At 44.8% G+C, this 5714-nt stretch overlaps 1 long non-coding RNA gene across 1 annotated transcript; it reads left to right on the top strand.

Annotated features, from left to right (window-relative positions):
* The first annotated feature begins 1164 nt into the window (after positions 1–1164).
* LOC120760345 (uncharacterized) lies at positions 1165–2384 on the top strand. Its single transcript, XR_005703357.2, has 3 exons — positions 1165–1267; positions 1825–2001; positions 2189–2384. It is a non-coding gene; the product is annotated as an uncharacterized LOC120760345 (long non-coding RNA).
* The last annotated feature ends 3330 nt before the right edge of the window (positions 2385–5714 follow it).

The following is a 5714-nucleotide window of genomic DNA, read 5'->3' as shown; positions in this document are numbered from 1 at the left end:
TGCTCAGTGAGGTGCTGGGCTGGCAGAGGTGGGACCGGGCAGGAGGAGAAGCTGCAGGTGGGAGATGCCTCCCACGGGGCACCAGAGGTGCTGAGGGGCTTCTGGGTGTCCCTCCCTGGCTGGTCCCAGATCCTGGGGCTGCCTGAGCTGGCCCAGTGCTCAGGCTGTGCAATCACCTGCTGCAGATGAAGGCTTGTACAGCTCCTTTGGTATATGCAGAATTGAATTCTGTCTTTACTACCAGCTTGTTTAGCTTCCAGATGGCAAGCCAACAGGAAGCAGCGGAAGTGTAACGTAGTTTTGATATAATGGATATGTAAACGTGATAGTTATTCACTGCAATAGACTGCTGTGAACCATATTCCGGCAGTAACCTTTGAAATCCATCACTTGGCTGTACACAAGTGTGAGCTAAAGGGGACTTAGTAGGAATTTGCTTTTTCTCTGGAGGATTTTTAACCACTGAAGAGAAAGGAGAATGATTTCTGACTTTTACCTTTACATGTAAACTGAGAAATGTCAGGAAAAAAAATCTGAGATTTTGGGTCTTTTGGGATTTTCCACCTTCAGGCCTTTCTAAGAACTCTCTGAGCAATTTGAAAATGTCCCATAAGACAAACTTAGTCCTCATTTCCAAGCCTCAGTCAATTCAGCCATGATTAGGAGCTACATTATGTCCTAGAAATACGGTGCCATGGTTTTATGGCAAAATCTGAAGCATAAGGCTGTTGCTGCGGTTTTTATTCAGTTCATACAATTCAAGAGTCTTCTCCATTGAATTGTGTCTTGATAAAGTCATTGGGAAGAGATTTTCTTTGAAGTTTTGTAACTTTTAATGAGAGACTTTCTACTTGCTTGAATTGATACGGAAAATGAATTTTAATCAACAGCATATAATTGTCGGGAAGCAGAGATTATCCAGGGTGATGGCTGCAGACATTTCATTCCTGTGGAGCCTCCTCCTGCTGCCTGCTGTGGGCAGAATTCAGCGTGCAAACCCTACCACAAACAAAGTTCTGGCATGCACAGTAGTTTCAAAGATTATAATGATAATGTGTCAAGCCCAGGTTTTGAGGGCAGATTTTCAATTCCTTCCACCTGAGGCATCACCTGCACGAGGAGCCTTGATGTGAGTTGAGTGAAATCCTGTGTTGCTGTCCCTGTCTCCTCAGCAGTGGCTGTGAGGTTGCAGCCCCTGGCAGTAGAGGCAGGAGGGTGCCTGGTGTGAGGGATTTCTTTGCAGTGCACCTGAAGACAGAGTCTGGAGGTATTTCTGCCACTGCCCTGTGCCTTTTTTTTGCTGGTGTGCTGGTGCTTGTTCTGATCCTTGCAGTCACTCTGTTCTGGGGCTCTTTCCCCACTTTTGCTAGTTATGCTGTATTTTTTAAAAACCTCTCAGCAGGCACCAGCACAGCCCCAGCAGTGCTGCAGTTACCCTTTAGGGACAGTATTTGCTGTCCGTGCTTCAGAGCAGCCTTGGATATCTTATTGCTAAAAGCACAGGAAGCCCTTATTTAATTTTAAAACTTTATTCCTCAGGTTGGAGACACGTTTCTTTCCTGAACCCCATCTACCTCTATTGTTTAATTTTTCTCTCTAAAATTACATGGCTTTCTGGTTTAGAATTTCATTTCCAGGACACACAAGAAATTCGCGGTATTTTTTGAACCTGAGCTATAGAGCTTCTCCAATCCCAGCTAAAATCTTGATATGCTTATTTACCAAATTTCTCTTTTGTAAGCTTGGCTTTAGCACCCTCTAGAACAACATATAATGCTGTTGCTCCTTTTGCAAAAGCCTCTGTCTCCCTTGTTTCTCACACAGAGACAATCCAAGGTAAATTAAAGGAATGTGGTAATCAGGACTTCTGAAAAACCCAGTAGTCACTGGCTAAACTGTACCGTAAAAAGAACTGAGCTACACCAACATGGGAAGTCCCTGAAAAAGGCTGGAAGCAAAATGACCATAATTGAAATCTGAAAGCACCAACTTCATAAAGAAGTAAGCGAAGAGGCGGCTCTTTGTAAATGATGATCTAAAAAAGTGTTCTGGGTTGTGAGACCTCATTTCAAATGTATTCATTAAATAATATTTGAATCATTTAACAGTTTGAACTCTACTGCACTGCTAATATCTTCAGGGGATTTTTTTTTCCTTCAGTAACAAAGGTGCCTTTGTTCCCGCTCAGTGCTCGGGCTGTGCCTTGGATATTAGTTGGAAACCTGATCACCCGACATCACTCCGAGGCTGCGAGTACAATGTGAGTCGTCTGCAACCCGGATTAAATCAGGCCCTTTGTACCGATGCTGAAGGGGCCGTGACGGTGGAGGAGCGATGGTTTTGGGCAGCAGGAGATTGTTAACCCTTTGTGCCTCTGGCGGGGAGATGGGAGGTTTTTTTGGGGAGGCTGTGAGGGGCAGGGCTGTGTGGAGCAGCCAGCAGTGCCGGAGTAATTCCTGCTGGAAAGCAAATAATTCTTTAAGCGAGGCAGGTGAATTTATGCTGCCGGACCGGGTGCTCACTGCCTCGGGATGCCTCTTCACTACAATGTGTGGGCAAGGACATTTGATTTAAATTTAAAAAGTCAGGATAGTGAGCCGAGGTTCACCAGCGACTCAAGAACGCCCGTCGTGCTGTTAAACCTTATGAAGTAAGGCGGCGAATAATAAACACAGGAGGGGCTTTATTTGCCTGGTGGCTTTGGGTTCTGGGCCCCACGGTCCCGAGCATCCCGGTCACCCCGGGCTGTGCAGAGCCAGGAGGTGACAGCCCAAGGCAGGGAGCTCCGGGGGGCAGCGTGACCCCCAGCCCTGACAGCCGGGCTGGGACGGGCGGCAGGGTCAGCAGGGGACAGCGCAATGCGGGGGATGCTCAGACACGCAGCCCTGGGGGAGGTTCTCCAGGAGAAGCCAAAATGGTCCCCAGTGGGCGACCTGAGAACCAGTGACTTCCAAACCTGCAGCCAGCGGCGCCGCTGCGCCCAGCGCTGTCCTGACAGGGAGCAAGGGGAGCATGGAAGTGCAGCGTGCGGCATGGCAGGGGATGGCAGGATGAGGAGAGGAAGCACCGCGGCGAGTGCTCCCGTGAAGCTAATGCTTAGGGGAAATGAAGTCATCAGGACTTTATAAAACACCCTCTGGCTCTCTCCTTTCACAGTAATTCCATTTATAAGATGATGAAAAATGAATTAACTTTGGTGGTTTTCTGGCATCACCCACAGTGAGCCAGACTTTCCAGATGCTCAAAGATTGTTCTTGCTCCACCGCGCTTACATAAATTCCCACCTGGTTCAAGTTTAGGAAAACAGCAGAACAAAGTTGGTCACACAAACTCCACCATAAAACACTGAAGAGAGTTAAACGCTGATTAGCCATACAGAGAGGTGCCATTTTGTTATTTATATTTCACTGAGCTATTTTGGGAAACATAAAACTTTTACTTTTCCTGCAGCCAAACTAATTCACTACTTCTGTCTATTTCTGTTGTGCTGTGTGTATATATTTATAGTTATGCTGTGTATATATATTTATAGTTATGCTGTGTGTATATATATATACATATATAATTTCTTTTTTTAATATCCCCTTCGCAATATAATGTCTGATCCTACATGTGTGTTTTAGAGATGGGAATTTGAAGGGGAAAACTGAAAGCCCAAGCAGTGGACTGTGCTATAGACAGGAAAATTTGCTTTAGGGTTTCCTATGTTTTTACTAATGTACACTCTCAGTGTTGTATGATTTTACACAGTCCTGTTTTTTTAGTAATCCAAATTATATGTTCAATCAAAACATATTTTTGGTGTTCATTTTATGTACACCGAAGTATCCCATGTGCTGCAAAAGTTTTCACCTAAGTGGCATAACAGGCACCTAATATACTAAATTGGCAAAAAAAAAAAAAAAAAGAAGAAGCTTTGCAGCAATGGAAAACTCTGCTGCTATTGTGAACATATCATGATTCATACTGAGGAACCTGTAAACTCAAACAGGAAAAATACACAGCTGAAGGTGGCAGTTATGTAAAGGAACTAAACCCAACTCCAACCTTGCAGAAGAACCAAACAGGAAAATCCCTGCAAAGGGCTAAGTTCTGAAATTGCTGTCTATCCCTGTGAGAAATGATGGAGCTGGTTTAGTCCCTTAACTCTGTTTATTCAGCTATGCATTTTTAAAAATTGGAAGCAGTAAAACATCTGAAGGAATTTGGTTCAGTCTTTCCAGAAACCACATCGTTGGTAAAACTAAGCATGAAATTTTTATACTGGCAAGGTGAACCTCCCAGAAACTGAATGCAAATCAGGTTTCACAGATGAAATTGTCTTTAATCTCAATTACAAACCAAGTCACCGCCAGACACTCGGGCAGGGCAGGACAAGGAGCGGCAGAGGTCGGATCGCTGGAAGTCCCTACATGTTGCTTTTTAGCTGGTGCCTCCCAGCTCAGCAGTGTGACCACGCTGGCAGCAAATCCCTGAGAGCCTGTGAGGCACCATGTGCAGAGGGACATCCCTGGGACCTGCCCAGAACAGAGCCCTTCCGTACCCCGAAATCTGTTCTCAGGAGCTCAGGCAGATGCACACAGACACTATCCCCTGCAGAGTGACACCTTCCCTCGGGAGCTGGCTCTGTGCTCCCTGCATTCCCTGCACTCATCTAATGATTTTATACATTTGCCTCCTGCATCCGTTCCACCATTCACTTTAGTTTCAGAGACAGGAGATACAACAGTTTCCCTAAACTGTTCCAGGCAAAAATGCTGAAAACTTTCCTGAAAATGTCAGCCGCCAGATTTGGAGACCTGTCCTTCTAAATATTACAATTCCTCTCACCAAATATCCCTGCTAGGAAGAGAAATCCCTGCCAAGAGAAAGCCATCAGCTCTTTTGGAAGCCTCTGCTCCAGGGGCAGGGCCCATCACCGGGGCTGCTGTGTGACACGGTGCAGGGTTGGTGGCACCACGGAGGACAAAGGGGTGGCTACAACTGAAGTACCTGAGGCTGCACTAAACACAGAACACCTTTGCAGAGCTGGGAGTGCAAACACCGCAGAGAAGTGAGCTTGAGTTCCCTCCATGTCAGCGTTTAAGAGGCTCTTGCTAAGGGCTGGCTGAGCTAAAGTGTCTTGAGCATATGGGCTTATTTTGTGCAGTTTCTGTGGTGGTTTCTTCGTTAGATTTTCAGTGGTAATGAGCCCACACAGTAGATTGCTGCAGGGAGAAAAAATCATTCTGAATAGGTTTGCTGAATAATTATGAACTCAGCTGAACTCTTACATTTGCTTACTAATTGTATGGTCCGTGATGTTTTATGTATGATGCATTCATTTTGTTAAAAAGGATTTTTTTCCCCCTTTTTTTTTTGCTGAGCAGCAACTTTTCTCAGTGCAAGTTAAACTGACACTGTGGAAAGAACTGGATTTAAGTCTGGTGAATTGATGCTGTTTGATTTTTTTTTTTTTTAAACATCAGTCCCACTATTTGGTTTTCAGAGCTTGCAATATGAAACCCAAAATTGTGCTATTGTCTGGAGAGCTGAAATAAATGAATCCCCTCAACTTTGGATTTGGCAGGCACAATTACTATTGTTAATTTAGAAAATAATCCCCAGCAGCTACAACTATTTAAATAATGCCTTTCCTTGCTTTCCCCAAGATGACCAAAACCCCAAGAATGAAAGTAAAAATATGTTTTATAAAATACACTTTTCACTGCTTA

Source organism: Hirundo rustica, chromosome 17, assembly GCF_015227805.2.
Source record: "Hirundo rustica isolate bHirRus1 chromosome 17, bHirRus1.pri.v3, whole genome shotgun sequence".
NCBI lineage: Eukaryota > Metazoa > Chordata > Aves > Passeriformes > Hirundinidae > Hirundo > Hirundo rustica.
This window is presented reverse-complemented; position numbering and strand designations above follow the sequence as displayed.